At 31.8% G+C, this 20,424-nt stretch overlaps 1 protein-coding gene across 3 annotated transcripts in view; it reads right to left on the bottom strand.

Moving 5' to 3' along the window:
* Dgkepsilon (diacylglycerol kinase epsilon) overlaps positions 1–20,424 on the bottom strand; it is a 107,115-nt gene that overhangs the window by 77,767 nt on the left and 8,924 nt on the right. The window contains exon 1 of one of the 3 annotated variants that reach the window (XM_067272326.1): positions 14,429–14,498. The exons of the other annotated variants lie outside the window; for them this stretch is intronic. The gene's annotated coding sequence lies outside the window, so the exon portion shown is untranslated. Of the gene's footprint in view, positions 1–14,428; positions 14,499–20,424 lie in introns of those variants that run through there. 3 annotated transcript variants of the gene reach the window in all.

Genomic DNA, 20,424 nt, shown 5'->3' with positions numbered 1-20,424 from the left:
GGTCTGTATTGTGTAGGGTCTGTGGTATTGTTGTTTTTAGGTTTCATGTAGGTGATGCCCTGAGTAAGAAAATTTGGCATGTCTTGTGGATTGATGATGATGTGTGTTAGATGTTTAGCTAGTTCCTGGTGCAGTGATGTAAACTTTTTGTACCAGAAATTGTGAATGTTGTCTACACCAGGTGTCTTCCAGTTGTGTGTTCTGTTAACAGTGTATTGGAAATCATGTATGTTTATTTCAACACAGGGCATAGTTGGTATGTTGTGCAAGTTTCTGTTCTCCTTCTCGATCCAGCCTGCTTCAGCATTGTGCGTGACAGCACTGGACCAAAGAGAAGACCAATATGTTGTGAGTTGTTCTTCTGTTGGTGTGCCACTGTGCTGTGTATCAGTGTTTGCTTTGTTATTAATTTGTCTGTAAAAGAGTTTTTCATTGTTTGTAAATAATTTATTTTGTTGTTTTCGTAGTGTACATGTTTTGTATCGTTTGAGTCTATGTGCTTTGGCAGCAAGTTTTTGTTTTAGTGTATCAATGTATTCTGTAATGCGTGTGTTGTGATGTTCATGTTTTGTGTGTGTTTTTATCTTCTTGAAAATGTTTTTGAGCTGTTTCCTTAATTTGGGTGTTATGTTGTTTTTAGTGTATTGTGTTAGCCTGCCTAATTGCTGTCTAATGTCATTTATTTGTGTTTCTATTCTTCTCTGCCAGGCAGGCTTGTGATAGAATTGTGTTTTCTGTGTATTTGTCTGTGATTGTACTTTCAGTCCATGTTGTGTCACTACTGTGACTGCCCCAGCATAAACTAATGTATGAATGTCTGCGAGTGTAGAAATTGAATGAATGTAGTGTGGTAGTAAGTGAGTGTTTACATAATTTAGTGTTTTTCCTACTTCCTTTGACGTGTTGATTTTTGGTATTCGTGGTCGTTGTGTGGAATCTGTACCTGTATATTTAGTGAGTGTTTCCTGAAATATAAGTGAGAGCATATTAACTAAATCCATGTCTATGTTATCAGTGATGGATGAGGAAGTGTCTGTAGTATCATTAGTGGTAATTGTTGTATGTGTGTTATTATCAATGCTTGTTGCTGGATTATCCAGACAGGTTACATGATCTTCATTAATGTTAGATGTTTCTGTCTGTTGATGTATTTGATCAGCAACCTGTTGTTTGATAAGTTCAAGTGTTGTTTGTGGAATAAGGTTGTTGTGTATAATTGTTCTTTTTTGATCAACAACCCTTTGTTCGGTGACAGTGAGATGAGGATACTGTTGTGTGAATCTATGGTGTAGTTGTTGTCTGTATGCTGTCATGTTTGTTTCGAGTTTTGTGATGGTGTAATAAGTACGGATGATAAACTCGTTCATTTCTACTGTCCATTTCATCCGTTGGCGTGGTTTTCCAGCCTTTGTGGTCTGTGGATGCATTGCCACAGAAACACCAAGGCTGGGTTGGTTCCTCACATCTGTTGAGGGCATTGCAGTAGCCATGCTTGGGCCGGTGCTGCTTTCGCCACCGGTAACCAAGGGAGACTGTGACCTATTTTTCGAACGTGAGCCTCTGCCTAACCCACGAACGCGGACCTTGTTAACCCGGGCGACGTCCGAGCCGGTATCACACTTTGATCTAGTTATTACCATGATGAATATCTCCACAGAATGTGGGCGTGGTCACTCTTAGCTTCATTTCTCCCCATAGACCTTACTGGCATGGGTGTCCCTACCAGGAGCTTATGCTCCAGCCTGCATTGCCCTATGGATCAGTAAAATTACTGGGCTCTCCCACCACGACCAGGTGGTGACCATGGGAGAGTTATTATTATTATTATTATTATTATTACTATTTATGGCACATGTGCATTTCAATGCTTTCTAATATGCGGTATTAGAATTTAATTTGAACTTTTGAATTTTTGTATTGCTTGTATTCTATTTTCTGCACTCTTTCTGTTTGAGTTCGTTTAACTGAAGATGGCTATTTAAGATAGTCAAAAACATTATTACCACATTAAATAATTATTGCTGATTGTTAAGTGTTGTTTATATATATTAGTATAGTTCCAGTAAGAATTTTTGGTTGTACACCTCCTATTTATAATATCTTCATAATGCTCTGCTGGACAGATATAGAGCATTCTGGCAATGGCATCTATATATAATAGTTTTGATCCAGTTAGCTGATTTTGTAAATGAATAGCATAAACTCCAGATTTTCCAAAAATGTAACCCTGCCTCAATCATTGTAGCCCACATTGAATAGGATACTTTGAAATGATTGAGACAGCATTACGCTTTCAGAAAAATATGTTAGTGCAGTTTTGTTACAAAATTCCCCTAACCCCCTATTTAATGTGTTTATTTTTGAGTTTTTGAATCAAATAACAATAAATTACACGTAAAAAAAGCACTTTCAGAATTCCGAGTATTTTATGACATTAAAAAGAAGACAAAATGAAGAAATTAAACATATAATTGTAGTTTTTGATGTAATGCTGACAGTTTCACAGTTTTAGAATATTCCACCGAAATTCATTTTACCTGAAGAAGAACTGTCATTTATAAACATTTCGAAAACATTTGTAAAGTGCTATTTCTGTTTGTTAACAGTTTGGTCAAAGAAGGAGTTCACACAAGTTTGGGAAGAGTTGTTATTAGTTTTAGAATAAAAACTTGTTAGTTTTTATGTGACGTAACTCATTTGTTTTTTTTAACATGCTCTCTTTAGAGGAATTTATAACCTCACTTAAACTGGCATGTCTGCATTTTCCAGGATAAACCAGCATGCTGGTTTTTACCATAGGGAAATATTTGATTTCACGATCTCCCTTGGATAGACCTGGCATGCCAGTCAATCCACAAAAATACAGTAATAATTTGCCACATTATTTTAGAGTTATTGGATGTCATCAAGCTTTTATTTAAGTTCCAAAAGTAAGATGGTGTTTTCTTCTGACATAATAGTTTACTCTTTTAAATAATTTTTATACAAAGCATAACATTTATCTGTGTTTAATTTCTCAGTATCTGATTGTAAAATCAGTACAAATTTAACCTTAGAGACTGCATCAAATCTGGGTCTTCCAGGTCCCTCATTGCTATGAGACATGTAATGACATATAACCATCAGGGAACTGATTCAATTAACAAAGATGTATGCCATGTTTCTATCAGACAGAATACATACATTTTATGTATCAAATTCCAGAAATTAGGAAAACAGTATTTATTATTTAAATCTTCAGTATTACAGAAAAGAAGTTTTGTATTATCATCTTTATCCAAATACAGGACTTCATACTGATCATCCTTGTCATTTATAGTATCATGTTGTTTACCATTATAAATTATAAATTATATTCCTACAAAAAGTTGTTTTCCATCTATCTGGAAAATTTTGCCTTTGTAATTATGAGCAAATATCTTATCAGCTATAATTAATACGTTAAATTTACTGTGGATGTCACGCCAACAATTGTTTTAGCTCAAGCGAAAATTCATACCAAAGGCATTAAGGAGCATTTTAAATAACTTTTTATTTCTGGCTTGTGCTTTCGACATAGATAAGAACGTTGTCCTCAGGCAGTAATTAAAAACAAACAGATTTCAAATGGGTTTAAATTTAAATGATTACATAATATAACATTAAGAACATGTGGAACGTAATTTAAAAGATTAATTTGAAGCGCGTAACAATGCCGCACATGCGCCTTAACACACATGGGACACGATAAATGCATTAGTCATTTGGAAGAACAACGATAAGAATAAGTAAAATTAAACATTAACTTGAAACACATGTAACAACGACATGCATGCACCTTAATTTGTAGTAAAGGTGGGGGGGTAGATGCAGAACTAATGTTGATGTTTTTTAAATGTTTGTACAAACTAATCCAAAGTTCAGGCAATTCAAAAATGGGGTGGTGTGATTAATCTGTCGTATCGCAATTTAAGATTTTTGGCTATTTTTTAACACATTTGTGAAATCTGGAAGTTAAAAACCTAAATTTCTGAATTATTTCACTCCAGTTATAAACGACTTAATCAACAACATTCCATACCCGGGAAACTGTTTTAATAATAATTTAAATGTTATGGATGTGAATATTAAGTGTGCTTCTAGAATTGGAAAATTTAAACTGAATTAAAAAAAAAAACTGGTCACTTTTGAGTTGTTTAATTTTGAAGATAAATTAAAAGTATATAAAAATGTTAGTAATTTAAAATGTTTAAGTATATTCATTAATGATGAGTATTTGATATGAAAATTATCACCTTTAATTGTCCAGCACAAATGTTTTAACAAAAATAAAAACGTTTTCGGTCGTTTTCAACGGTCATCTTCAGTTACAACTCAAATTAAAAAAAGAACGATAAAATAGAATTAAATACGAAAATAATAAATGCGCATGCGCAACTATAAATATATCGCGCATGATGCCTAATATACAGAATAAATGAATAAAATTATGTAAACAAAAATACGTGGCCGCATCTCTTGTATGTTGTTATTGTTTATCTTTATAAAACGATTTCCATGCGGTTGATAAAGAATCCGCGTCTCTATGATTGATACATCCCGTTTTTTCTTGGGCTTTATATATTTCTAGCTTTTCTAGATGTTTGATTGTATGTCTATTGTTCGTCGGCTTGATGACGGAAGCTTGGTCCCACAATACCTCAATATCTTGTTGCTTGGCGTATGAAGCTAGAACCGTACTGTCCAGATTCTTATTAATCGAGTACTGGTGTTCTTTGATTCTTTGCTCTAAGTGCCGTAAAGTAGCTCCCACATAAACAATATCCGAATTAAATCGTTGGTCCTTTATTGGTATGGAGTAAACCCCGTTAAAGAGTTCCGATCTTCTCTCTTCTTGTCATTCCTTAACAATTTGTAAACTGTCGGATTACGTCGGTAAACGATACGTATATTATTGGCCTTAGCAATTTCGTTTATCATTTTGTTCAAGAAGGGATAATAATTGATTACCATCTTCTGTTTACCGTTATCCGCGGGAGAGTGATTACTTCGATTCTGGAACGTTGTGATAAGTTTTTCTACTATATTTCTCTGGTAACCTTGTTGTGTTGCTATTTCGAGTATGTAATCCAATTCTTTATAGGTATCACATATGTTTGTGCAATGAGTACAGGCACGCTTGATCCAAGATCGGAACGCCGCATACTTAATATGCCTGGGATCCACCGATTGATTCGGGATGATGATAGTATTTAGACCCGGTTTCCGGTAAATGTTCGTCTTGATTTCCCCTTCCCCGCAGGTGATATTAATATCGAGGAAATGAACATTATTATAGCTCTCCTGGTCCAGTTGTAAAGTTAAACCATAAGGGTTATCATTGATATCATTTAGGAATCGTTGAGTGTTGTGCTTATTATTCCATAGAATGAATATATCGTCTATGTATCTAGTGTATAGAATAATATCATTTTGGAATCCGGGAAGAATAGTATTTTCGAGTTGTCGTAACACCAAATCGCATAGTATAGCCGACATCGGACTGCCCATTGGCACCCCTCTACCTTGCAGGAAAACTCTCCCTTCAAATTGAAAGAAGGATGTATAACATGTTAAATCAGACAGCTCCAGGATGTGTTGATGGTATTTGTATGAATTCTTGATGTTTTTAAAAAGGAAATCCCTTAACGCACAGAAACATGGGGGTAATTTTATGGAGGGATATAACGATTCGTAATTTATAACAGTCATGTACTCATCATCCTTGAGAGCAATGTTTTTGAGCTTCTCTATCAATTGTAGCGAGTTGGTGATAGTAAAAGGGTGATTTTGTTCTTTAGAACGAATAAATCTTTAGCAATTAGTAAGATTTATTCGTTCTAAAGAACAAAATCACCCTTTTACTATCACCAACTCGCTACAATTGATAGAGAAGCTCAAAAACATTGCTCTCAAGGATGATGAGTACATGACTGTTATAAATTACGAATCGTTATATCCCTCCATAAAATTACCCCCATGTTTCTGTGCGTTAAGGGATTTCCTTTTTAAAAACATCAAGAATTCATACAAATACCATCAACACATCCTGGAGCTGTCTGATTTAACATGTTATACATCCTTCTTTCAATTTGAAGGGAGAGTTTTCCTGCAAGGTAGAGGGGTGCCAATGGGCAGTCCGATGTCGGCTATACTATGCGATTTGGTGTTACGACAACTCGAAAATACTATTCTTCCCGGATTCCAAAATGATATTATTCTATACACTAGATACATAGACGATATATTCATTCTATGGAATAATAAGCACAACACTCAACGATTCCTAAATGATATCAATGATAACCCTTATGGTTTAACTTTACAACTGGACCAGGAGAGCTATAATAATGTTCATTTCCTTGATATTAATATCACCTGCGGGGAAGGGGAAATCAAGACAAACATTTACCGGAAACCGGGTCTAAATACTATCATCATCCCGAATCAATCGGTGGATCCCAGGCATATTAAGTATGCGGCGTTCCGATCTTGGATCAAGCGTGCCTGTACTCATTGCACAAACATATGTGATACCTATAAAGAATTGGATTACATACTCGAAATAGCAACACAACAAGGTTACCAGAGAAATATAGTAGAAAAACTTATCACAACGTTCCAGAATCGAAGTAATCACTCTCCCGCGGATAACGGTAAACAGAAGATGGTAATCAATTATTATCCCTTCTTGAACAAAATGATAAACGAAATTGCTAAGGCCAATAATATACGTATTGTTTACCGACGTAATCCGACAGTTTACAAATTGTTAAGGAATGACAAGAAGAGAGAAGATCGGAACTCTTTAACGGGAGTTTACTCCATACCAATAAAGGACCAACGATTTAATTCGGATATTGTTTATGTGGGAGCTACTTTACGGCACTTAGAGCAAAGAATCAAAGAACACCAGTACTCGATTAATAAGAATCTGGACAGTACGGTTCTAGCTTCATACGCCAAGCAACAAGATATTGAGGTATTGTGGGACCAAGCTTCCGTCATCAAGCCGACGAACAATAGACATACAATCAAACATCTAGAAAAGCTAGAAATATATAAAGCCCAAGAAAAAACGGGATGTATCAATCATAGAGACGCGGATTCTTTATCAACCGCATAGAAATCGTTTTATAAAGATAAACAATAACAACATACAAGAGATGCGGCCACGTATTTTTGTTTACATAATTTTATTCATTTATTCTGTATATTAGGCATCATGCGCGATATATTTATAGTTGCGCATGCGCATTTATTATTTTCGTATTTAATTCTATTTTATCGTTCTTTTTTTAATTTGAGTTGTAACTGAAGATGACCGTTGAAAACGACCGAAAACGTTTTTATTTTTGTTAAAACATTTGTGCTGGACAATTAAAGGTGATAATTTTCATATCAAATACTCATCATTAATGAATATACTTAAACATTTTAAATTACTAACATTTTTATATACTTTTAATTTATCTTCAAAATTAAACAACTCAAAAGTGACCAGTTTTTTTTTTTAATTCAGTTTAAATTTTCCAATTCTAGAAGCACACTTAATATTCACATCCATAACATTTAAATTATTATTAAAAAGTTTTTGAACATTAGTTAACAATCATCAATTTTATCACTATCCTCTAAGCCTGAGATTACATTATTCCTTCTTTCCATACCTTCTAATCTCATTAACTTTTTGTGAAAATTATAATAATAACGAACAACCACACACCGAGGTACACCGAGGTGTATAAAATAAAATGTTACTCACAAAAACCTTTAACCAATGCATAACAGACAATATCAGTCACTAGAAACGTTTTCAAAATCCCTCCTGTGTTCTTCTTCAGGTAAAATTAACTGGAATAATTTTCGAAGATGAAAAAAGGAACCAAACCACGTGCCAAACAGCATCAAACGTCAAATTTTTTACATAAGGCCGAATGTTATTTTAAAAATATTGATGTCACATCGCATCGTGGGAAACAAATTATAAACGCTTCCCTAGCTCCTCCACAAACCATCCTTTATGTAAAAGATACTGTTAAAGCATTAGGGCCTGCCAAGCCAAGGAAAGCGTGATCTCATCTCTAGAATTGATGGATGAGAAAGTACTGTAAGCCTTATAAATCTCCATCTTGTTCCAACCATTTGAGATGGTCTACGCGTGTTGTGGTGACAATCAATCTAGCTTTTGATAAGTCCACCGTAATGTCAGGATCAGAGACGTATGTTGATAACGAGGTGGAGCATTTACTGTGTTGTATGTCGTGCAAATGCTCCTTCAATCTGACCCCAATAGCATGCTTCGTCGATCCCACCTATACTAAGTCCTTATCAAAACAGTTATCCCTAAGTGGTACTGCATACACTCCTGGAAGTCTCTCCATATTAGATCTGTCTTTCTCATTACGCAGCATATCAAGCAGGGATGGGCATCTTCTGTATGCAAGGGAGACATTCCATTGCCGTGTGATCCTATTATATATCGATCTCAATACAGGGTTGTAAGTAACAGGGATCATCTGTTTCTCCATGCTTTGGCTGCCATTTTGTGAAATATCATCTGCGGAAAAAGGGGCCTTCATTCGATAGATCTGCTGAGAAATTTTTTTGTATAATGTTGTGGTACCCATGCCTTTTGGCTACGTCATCCAAGTATCTCAACTCCTCGTTTAGTGCCTGTTAAGTAGAAGAATGTGTGTGGGCTCTTCTAACTATGGCTCTAAAGACAGCCATCTTGTATCAGACTGGGTCACATGAGTCTACTAGAATGTATGTGGGTTGGTTAGATGATTTACGATATACAGAGGTGTAAACGCCAGACTCCCCAAAGTTAATATCTAAGTCAGGGGAATGAACCCTTGAGTTGCTATGCTGTTCAACTTCCAGTAATTTTTTTTTGGACGAAATGAACAACTCGTATGGGCTATTACTGGAGCTTTAACAGTATCTTTTACATAAAGGATGGTTTGTGGAGGAGCTAGGGAAGCGTTTATAATTTGTTTCCCACGATGCCATGTGACATCAATATTTTTAAAATAACATTCGGCCTTATGTAAAAAAGTTGACGTTTGATGCTGTTTGGCACGTGGTTTGGTTCCTTTTTTCATCTTCGAAAATCATTCCAGTTAATTTTTACCTGAAGAAGAACCCAGGAGGGGTTTTGAAAACGTTTCTAGCGACTGATATTGTCTGTTATGCACCGGTTAAAGGTTTTTGTGAGTAACATTTTATAGCAAATTATAATGTTACATCAATTTCTGTATTTGATTTGCCACTTTTAACATAACCTTTTTCTCAAACAGTTTCAAAGACATAGAACTTAGGTTCAAGATCTACTAGAACTGTATCAATATTCTCAATTCATGTTTGCATTCTATCTAAACATTCTAAACATACTTGTAATTTACTATTTGAAAAAGCTTTAATTCCTTCTTAAACATTCATCTCGTTTTCAGCACTTATATAAGACAATATCAACTGTTCTGTTGACTCACCTAGGACATTTTTATTGCTTCAAATTTATTTTCTTACATTTTGTGGTGATACATCTTGAGATAATGGTGAAAAAGTTTTCCTTTTCTGAGATGGAAACTGACATTTTTCAAGAAGAAAACAAAAATGAGTTATATCATAAGAGTGAAACATATATAAATTAAGTGAATGGGTTCCACATTAACTCACAGCAGAAAACAAATTCTAGAGATTTTCAATTTTTCTCTCTCTTCTTTCTCATCATAAAAGCAAGCTGTTTTGGACAGACTACTGATATGCAATGAAAAATGGATTATATATTGCAATACTACCTGATCTTATCACTAGCTATCTTCCAGGGAACCTGCATCTTCCATATCAAAACCTGCACTTAAACAACAAAATCTTCTGTTGATGGTTTGATAGAATATAAGAGGTATTGTTCATTATGAGCTCTTATCCTTAAACAAATCCATCACAGGGGAAGTTGACTCTACTCAGCTGCAATGGGTGCACGAGAAGCTTTTCTAAAAACAGCTGGTGCTGATTAACTTCAAAGGTGTTGGTGTGTTTCTTCAGATAATGCAAAATCTTACACTTCCCAAGTGACTCAGGAAAAGCTTCATAGCTTCTTGAAAAATTCTACCCCACCTACAACATTCACCAGACCTCTCACCATCTGATTTTTACCTTTTCTTCTCACTTGACAATCATGTGTGTAACAAATTTTGAAGTCAAGAATTAGAAAAGGAGTTGAATGAGAATTTTGCTTCTGAAGACAATTTTATAAGAGGGAAACTTATAAACTTGTTTCTCACTGCAGAAAAGTTATTAGTCACGATGGTGCTTATTTTTCAGAATACAATATCCTTGTTTTATTTTTATGATGTTTTAATTCTGTCTTAAAAAAAAACTGCATGAACATTTTTGGTTACCTGATATATGAGCCATTCACAAGCCAAATTGATTTACCCACATTTCAATTTTTTTTTTTATTTTAGTGTCAAAGCACTTGATATATTTGTAACTTTTTATATTCATAAGTTTCCCTAATAATAAGAATTAATATCACTTAATCACAAAATTTTATTGGCCATCAAAAAAAATTTTATTTATTTCAGAAGCCAATGTAATTAACTCCATACTGTAACATAAATCTGCCAGCGCACACTGCAGCATTGCAATCTCAGTGTGCACTGACCAATGCCTTCTAACGGTATATTATTTCATGTTATCTCATCACAAAAAGTAAGTAAAAGAAATTAGTTACATTCCAACTGCCACAAAAGTAAGTATACTTGTGGAATATTAAACAATTTTTTTCTAAAAACAATTGCCATCAAAATTAAAACAAAATTATTCCATTATATCATGATGGATGAAACTAAAAATAATTTTTTCATTCCTCCTATTAAACACGATTCTTATAAAAATTTAAGAACAAATCGACATGATAGGACCTCAAATACAGCTGATGAAGAAGACATCATTTATGGTGCTGAATAATCAATTTAAACAATATAATGACAACCATTGTAACAGTAACAGAACAGTTATTATTCATTTCTGCAAAAAAACTTTAATAAAAAATGTATGATAATGAAGTTTCTCTATAATAAAAAACTATGTGAAGACTGAATTTGATATTACTATGTTTTACACTTGCCAAATCAATTAACTCTCTCAACCACACCAAAATCATAATGATAATAATGATTATAGCATATCTATGCTATCTTATACATTTTATATGTTGTTAAATAAAAGCTACATTTACAATAATACATTTTACAATGTTTATTTGAATTTATATTTTAAAAGGAATTTTAAAAAAGAATGTATATTATTTTGTCACTTTTCTCCACTTTTTGTTTTATGGAGTTAATCGATTTGGCAGTGAGTGGCGCACACACACACACACACACACACATATATATATATATATATATATACATGTGTGTGTGTATGTAATGTATGAGCCTAAATATGAGTATTATTGTTAAAAAGAACTTAATTCATTTATTTATAGCATCTTTTATATAACAAGTATATTTCAATAAACTGATTTTGCTTCATTTGCTTTAAATTTATTACTTATTTTTTACTGGCATGAATTGCTGTTATAATCACATTAAAAGTAACTAGGTTATTTTCATTGAAAATAAAACTACTGTAGTAAAAATGCAATTAAAAAATCTAACAGCTGTAAATATTTATTATTTAACTATATTTATTGGAGTTATATTTTATACTTTGCTCATTAATAATAAATCAGTTAAAAGCTTTCACAGTATGTAAACTCATTCCACAGTACTTTAACAAAATTACATATCAATATATTTGAATTCTAGAGAAAGTTAAATTATTTATTTATATTTTTTTAGCTATAACTTGATGAAATTTGTTAATTTTATTTAAAAAAATATGTAAATCAATATACTAAACCAACAATCGCCTAAATATTTGGGCTATAATATGGCTATAATCAAATAATTAATACAAATAAATTTGGTACTAGAGGTAAGCATTATTTAGGTGATCATTGGTTTAGTATATTAATTCATCAGGCTTTGAGATGTGTATTATATGTATATAATGCAATATTGAAAACTAGATTTTTTTCATATTATGACATAAATAAAAACTTACCAAGTTTCATGACTTTCTCATATTTTAAGTAAAATTAAAATAGATTCAACTGAGTCAAATTTATTTTAATAAGAATATTTTCAAATTGCCTGATCCAATATCAGCTGTTTCGAATTACCCAAGTTTTAGAAATGAATAATTTGCTTAGATTTAAATTGTAAAAATTATGTTTTTAAATGTAATATACTCTAAAATTTAAATTCTTTCATGTTCTTAAATTTAGCAGACAATTAAGAAGTAATTTAAATTTGTTAATTACTTAAATATTAATTATATAATTTAATAAGTCTAACAATTTTTGTTATTTAAACTTAAATAATTTGTTAATTACATCACAAATGACTTAAATTTAGCAACCACTTAAATAAAAATTAGCAGATTAACAACAACCTACAGTTTATGCAATTGTATGTAGATCATTAATAATTTGCTAATTGTCCCTTATCTGCCGATAAGATTTAATAATATAAAACAATTTGAAATTATTAAATATATATAAAATTTAAAAACTTAATTTACTCCATCTGAACAACTTTTAATAATCTTAATAATAATAAAAAAAAAAATTGTTATTGGAGTGGAAAGTCCAAAAATATTTGTTGAAACAAATTATGGCATCATTACCAAATTTTGATTAATTTTTCTCAAAATGAGCTGGAAATAAATAGGAAAAATATAGTTATAGAAAAATTTTGTTGGAAAATTTATATTTATAAAAGGAAAAATACAGAAAACATAATTTTTATATAATAATAACTTAAGTTGTTTTAAAATGATTGCTTTTTAATAAGAATGTTTTACTTATTTTTTTTTTTATTGCAAAATTTAAAAATCTGATTACAATTGTGTTATCCTAATGGAAACATTTTAATTTCAAGATTTTTCAATACCAGAATATATCACATTAATTGACTAGGTGTATCGACACATCCTCTGTCAACGCTAGCCCAGGACTCTCTCTCTGCACGACCACTTTGGACATGTTATTGTTGTACACCCGTTGGGGCAGCTGTTCATGGGTATATTCAACTTGATGTTGTTCCCTTGCCTTGGTGTCAGTGTACCTTGGCCAGCTGTAACCAATTCTTCTATTGCAAAAGTGCGGTATAATTTCTTTTTTTTTAATTCTAACAGCATTGTAGGTAACTGTAATCAGTTAACTGTATCATCCATAGCCAAATTAGCAATTATACATATGTAAATGTTTCTATACTATTTCAGCTAATGCATTGTAGGACACATGATGACCTCTTCCCTACCACCTTCCTTCCTTCCTTACTTTCAACCCTCCCCCTCCTTTTCTCTCCCCTCCTTCCATGGCTAAGTCGTCTAGACAGCCTTCTTACTTTAAATTAAATAAAATAAATACCAGAATATATATTTAAAAAATGTTCATTTATTATTTTTTCTATACTGTAATAATCATGTGTGCACTCATATATATGCATGTACAGTACATGCACAGGAAAAATGTGAAGTGTAAGAACATATCTGCAATTAAAACTATGAATATTAATGTTCATGGAAATGATGGTAAATTTTGGAATCTTGGATTAAGTCATATTCATGGATCTGAGCCTGCTGAAGTATGCACAGAATTAATTGAAAATAAATTAAAACAATTTAATATCTCTTTGGCAAATATTGTCTGTATAACATCAGACAGAGCTGCCATAATGAAGAAAATGATAAAATAAATTAATTTACATATCTCCAAGCCTGTTACTGGTGTAAACTCCAAAAAAATGACGAAAAAACGATAAAAAGCAGTTCTTTACTTTGCTTGGAGGCCATTTATATATACAGATCTAGCCTCAACAATTGTATCAACCACAAGGAGGAATTAACTCTGTCCACAGCATGGCAAATGCTAATGGACAAAAACCTATAAATATCATCAATTGCTGGAGTGCGCATGCCCACAAGGATGTCATCAAGAGACCCATGTTCAAATTTCAAATTATGTTTCTTTTTTATTTTTTAATTTGCATTCTATCGGAAATTCACCTTTACCTGAAGAAGAACTGTTTAGGGTTCAAAAATATTTGTAAAGAACTGTTTTTTACCATTTTTTCATTGTTTTTTCAGAGTTCACACTGGTAACAAGCTTGGAGGTATGTAAATAACTTCACTCCGGTGTTGGTTTAGTGGTGTTTTTAAAATAAATTAATAAAAATCACCAGTTATGTCTCGCACATGGACTACAATTAACAGTTATAAAAGTTCCTTATAACGTAAACACAATAAATAAACAGTATGAAAATCAATATGATGCTAATTTACTACTTACTACTGATTCTGATAATTCAGATATGGAAATTTGATGATGTCAAAAATTATGGAGAAACTTTTGAAGTAAACCAGGATGATTTATTTGATACTGGACATGTTTTACAAAATGCAGAATTATATTTTTTAGTAACAAAAATACAAAAAGTAGTAAGTTGTTTGGGATTTTCTTTTTAGAAAATCCCAAACAAAAAACAATGATGTCCTACAGAAATATGTGAAAGAAATCACAAGTAAAGACTTTTCTTTAATTTTAGATTGTAAGACTTGGTGGAACATCTTATAAAGAATGCTAGAACAATTTTCACTTCTTAAAGATGCTGTTCAAAAAAGTCTGATAGATTTAAAATTAGACATAGATTTTAATGACAAAGAACTGAAATTACTATCTAATATCATCTCAGTCCTGCAACCTATAACGTTGCCGTTGAAACACTAATGTTAATTTTTATGTAGCTGATGTTACATTAAAATTTATGCTAAATGAATTAACTAGCCAAAACACATTTTTAAACATTGAACTGAAAAAATCTTTTCATATGTAGCATAAAGTTACTATTCATAGACATGCTACACTACTTAACAGATCCTAATTTGAATATTTCAGACTAGGAAAATTACAAAATTTTTAATCTAAGCAGTAAAGCCACAATTATAAAAATGATTGCTGATATTGTCGAAAACATTTCTTACAATAAAACAGACTCTGACAATAGTACTGACTTAAGTGATTTGGATAACAAAATTAAAACTCCATCAACTGCTGGGTTATCTATGAAAGAAAAGCTTAATATGTTGTCCTCCTATGTCCTATGAAAGTACCTCAGGAAAAATCAGTTATAATAGAAAAGAAAACCAAGGAGCTGAGTTAATAAAAAAATGAATTGGATTATTTTCGACAAGAAAAAGTAAGGGGAAAGTACATTCAAATAGTTTTTGATTATTTGATGACCATCTGACCAACAAGTGTGGAAGCCAACAAGTGATAGTTTCAGCAGCTGAATTGTTTTGCACCAAAATTAAATCCCAATTAGGGGATGAACATTTGGATAAATTAAGCATTTTGCAAACATACTTTTTAAAAAATGTTAATTTATAAAAAAAATATTTATTATATCTGTAGTAATCTCCATATGCTTACATTTTAATATCAGTATTTTATATTTTTCATTAATATTTTTATAAATTGGTTATTAAAAAATTTAAATATTGTTTTGCAATTAAAAAACTGAATGGAATATTTTGTTTATGTTTAAATGTTTACATTTATTACTATCTAATATTTTGTGTTTGAAATAAATGCAAAGCACAAACCAAAAATTCTTGTATTTATTACCTTTAACATGTTATTTTTCAGAAAAAAATTTACTGGTAAATTACCGGTAAACTGGTATTCAAATTTTCATTTACCAAATTACCAGTAAATAAAAAGTTATTAAATTTACAAACTCTATTACATAATTTGGACAACCAAAAGAGAAAATGATATATAGGGATATTTTTCAGCCATAACATGCCACTTATCCAAGATAGCATAACAGGTATTGATAGCTGATACGTAGTATTGGCAGTTGCTCAGTAAGAAAAGTCTGTATTTTTAGTCAAGAAGTCTGATAACTGGTACAATAAAAACAAACAAAACAAACTAGGTTACTCTATTGGCCACAATGAATACCATGGGCTAATCAAAGCTGACATGAAAAGTAAAAATGGGATAAAAAGTCAAGGCTATCATCAAAAGGCAATACTGTCTAGTAATTGTCTGTTGTCTCTAAGCTCTTGTCAATAAACAAGGTACAGAAAAGCATTAATGATAATATAATATTTTGAGAAGAAAGGTAAAAACATAGTTATTAAAAAGGCAACATTTAACTTAACAACTGACATTAAATCCAAAACAATAAATAGGAAATGCAGTGCAGACAGAGACATAAAAATTTGGAAAATACTATAAATGCTAAAAGATAAATGTATACATTTATAAATAAAAATAAATACCATTAATTAGTCATATTAAACACTTTTTAGTTGTTACATTTTTCCTAAAATGGAACCTTATTTTTAGTCACCATATATGCATACCAAAAGTAATATTTTTAGAAAAAAAACACTAGTTATATAATTAATTAACTTTTTTTATGCTACTTTAACATAAATAGTATTTAATGACAAAAATCCCTTTATTGGAATTTACTTTAATAAGTTTCTCATTATTTTCAGGTAATTGTACCCATTGTTAGGTGCTACAAAAATGTTAAAAATACTTGATAAATTGTTATTGAAGTGAACTCCAATAAAGCAGAGTTTTGTCGCAATTTAAAGAATTCAATGTTGTTTTCACTGTTTATAAATAATATTCATCTAAATTCTGCATAATCATTTGCATATTTTAAAATAAATGAAATATTTTGTTCTTTCATACATATTTCATTGAGTCCTACTATAAACTACTTTCATATAAAATTTCATTTAATTTGTTCATAATTTTTTCAAATATTTCAAATTTTCAGAATTCTTACTAAACTTCTCACAAGTTAAAATTTAAATGTTTTCTAACACAAATTAATTATTAAAACACAAATCCTGTAAACAAAACTTTGTAGATTACAAGATTTCTTAAGAATTTTTTCCAATTATAAAGATAATTTTAGAAATTATTTAATAATTTATAAAATTAAAAACTATACTGTTAAATGAAAACATCAAATTCATCTAAATAACAGTGTTAACAAATTTAAGGATTCATACAGTAATATTAACAACAGAGGTAAATTTTCTAATGGAATTACAATATGAAATGAAACACACATGGCATGTACTGTACTCAAAGATTTTGAAAGCATGATATTGAGAAATATTTTTTCATCATTTACTTAAATATAATTAAATATTAATAAATTAAAAAATCTGCTTTATTGAAGCTTTAAATTTATTAAGAAATGGGAGTTTATTCATTATTGTAACCAAATACCATTTTCAATTAGATAAGGAGTAAAGAATAACAAATTTGATATAAAATATTGATATCTAGTATTGCATTTTGTAAAGAAAGCATGAAACCAAAAGTATCAAAGAACCTTCTAGTAAAAAATAAAACAAATCTATTAAAAAACAAAAGATCATTACTTTTCTCCATAAATTATACAAGTATTGTAAATAATAGCAATGAATTGAACCTTAAAAGAAATTCCAGGATAATCTATTGCAAATTCTTTTAAGGTTCAATTTGTATTTTTTATGATATATTCCAGGCTTGAAGAGTTTGAGCTAGTATTGTAAATACTTGTATAAGTAATTTATCAATGTTAATATATTTTAATATAAAATATACCAAGGAATTCTATAAAACATGACATCACATTCAAATGTCACAAAATAGCTTCTAAGTTTCAATAACCCAAGAAATGTATACCAATCCTAAAAGCAGAGTGTCATAAAGTGATTTACTGTTTCTACATTCCATACTGAGTTTTTAAATATTAAACATATTTTTACTGAAAGTAATTTATTTGACAGTGGTGCATTATCTAGGGATTGCAATTGCCGGATCCCTCATCCAGCAATCCAGCTGGATCCAGCGCATTCTTCGGCCTGCTGGATCCAGCACTTGGTGCTGGATCCAGCGCTGCGGATTCGCAAATACTCAATTAACTTTCTAAATAATTGCGCAAAAGTCTACGTTGTCGCGTTGCCGCTTTGATACCTACTAGACTGCTACTAATTACTTACTAATTATTTACTCACTACTTTACTAACACTAATAATTAAATTACTTATAAATAAACTATACCTTAATCAATCCAGCAAAATTTAATAAAATAATAACATATTCAATCGCTTTTAACGATCTTCCTCAGTTACAAAAAAATACAACATTAACTATAGAACATAAAATGTGTTTCGAATAAATATAAAAAGAATAGTGCTTAATTACATCCCATTTTTTTTAAAACAAGATACATAGATGTACTGCCAGGTCTGATAATTTTCATATTGTATACCGACGTAATCCCACTGTTTTCAAACTTTTAAGAAACAATAAAAAGAAAGAGGATCGGAATTCAACAACGGGTATATATTCGGTGCCTTTACACAACCAACGTTTCAATTCCAAGCTTGTTTATGTGGGTGCAATGATGCACAGTTTAAAACAAAGGCTCAAGAGCACAAATATACAATCAGTAAGAACCTTGACAATACTGCGCTGACATCATACGCAAGACAGAAGGATGTTAACGTCCAATGGGATCAAGCAGCAATTATAAAAACGACGACGAATAGGCAAACGGTCAAACATCTTGAGAGATTGGAAATCTGCAAGGCACACATGACAACTGGTTGTATGAACCATAGAGATGCGGACTCATTGTCTACCATGTGGAGATCCTTTTACATTAATTAATGTTATTAACGGTCAATGCTGGTTTCGTTGTTATATCTTATATACAGTAATACCCCGAACTTACGCAATAGGTGGGACCGAGCAATAACCGCGTAAGTCGAATTCGCGTAAGTCGGGGTATAACTTCGCATATAAATACATACAAATTATTTTTAATTGGGGCTGGAGACTAAAGAAAACAAAAATTTAGAAAAAAATGTTTAATAAAATCTTAGATAATACATATGTATAACAAATTATATTATTAAAATCGTAAATCGAAGTTATTTTGTTATAGAAGGCTTCCTAAAATCTAACAAATTCGTCTGACGGCTCAAAGATTTTTTTCTCCCGCAAAATTTCCTCGTAGCATGCTAATTTTTTATTTTTCGTTTTGTAGAAGAAATGCGCTCTTCGTTGGAGTCTATATTTTCTAAAATTTGTAACCTCTTTTTAATTAAACTGAGGCCTTCTGTCAAGTTTCCAACCGTCATTCGATCATCTGATTGAACTGGGTCTAAAGGATCAAGTTTTGCCAATTTACAAATTTTCATTTTTGTATCGAAGTCTTTGGAATGTAAAGTTAACATTATTAAAGATGGAGTTTTTCTTTTCTTGTTTGATGCAGAAGAATCAGTTCTACTTCGTTTGGATGACATAGTAGAGTCTCAAGTCTCCGTAGATATAACAAACACAGAAATAAATAAGACAAAATAAATTGTAGCTATGCGTCGATTCCGCGCGACACGTCCGAACCTGTAAGCTGAACAATAGTTTGGGGGTAGTGAGTAATCAAAGGTTGCGTGGCGCTCAAACAAAAGACGAATCATCGAGATTTGAAAATCGTGTAACTCCGGGTACGCGTAAGTCGGGGTAGCGTAAGTCGAGGTATTACTGTACAGGGTGTTTTTTTTTTAAACTGACGGTACTCAGAGACATCTGTAGAGCAATCTAACAGCCAGACTGTCGCCAAATTTGGGAGAGTGACAAAGGACAACATGGGAAAGAGATTCCGCGAAGAAAAAACTAGTACCCAAATTTGCCGGTAGGGGTGGATTTAGCGCTGTTGTAGCGAAACAGCTAAGAATCTGCATAAAATCCAGCTGCAATTAACAAATACACGAATGAATAATCAGACAGAGGTTTCAGTGTAATAACGAAAGTTTAATTAATCAGCAAATAACCTCTCTTCTTCAATGTGATCACCGTCCTGCTGGAAAAGGCATTGCATCCTGAACACCATATTCTCTATGGCCTAACGTAACATGTCCACAGGAATGTTCATCACAGTTCGAGAAATGTTGTCCTTCAAAGTCATCAAGTTTGGGTCACTACCAAGATAGACCTTGGACTTTAAGCAACCCCACAGGAAAAAGTAACATGGGGTTAGATCCGGGGAGCGAGGCGGCCATGCAAGTGGAAAAAAGCGACTGATGACCCTTTCTTCAGTGAAGTGCTGGTAACTTTTTCGCTACAACAGCGCCAAATCCTCCTCTACCGGCGAATTTAGGTATTACTTTTTTCTTCGCGGAATCTCTTTTCCATGTCGTCCTTAGCCACTCTCCTATATTTGGCGACAGTCCGGCTGTTAGATTGCTCTACAGATGTTTCTGAGT

The sequence above is a fragment of the Centruroides vittatus genome, unplaced genomic scaffold (assembly GCF_030686945.1).
Source record: "Centruroides vittatus isolate TY-2023 unplaced genomic scaffold, ASM3068694v2 contig_436, whole genome shotgun sequence".
NCBI lineage: Eukaryota > Metazoa > Arthropoda > Arachnida > Scorpiones > Buthidae > Centruroides > Centruroides vittatus.
This window is presented reverse-complemented; position numbering and strand designations above follow the sequence as displayed.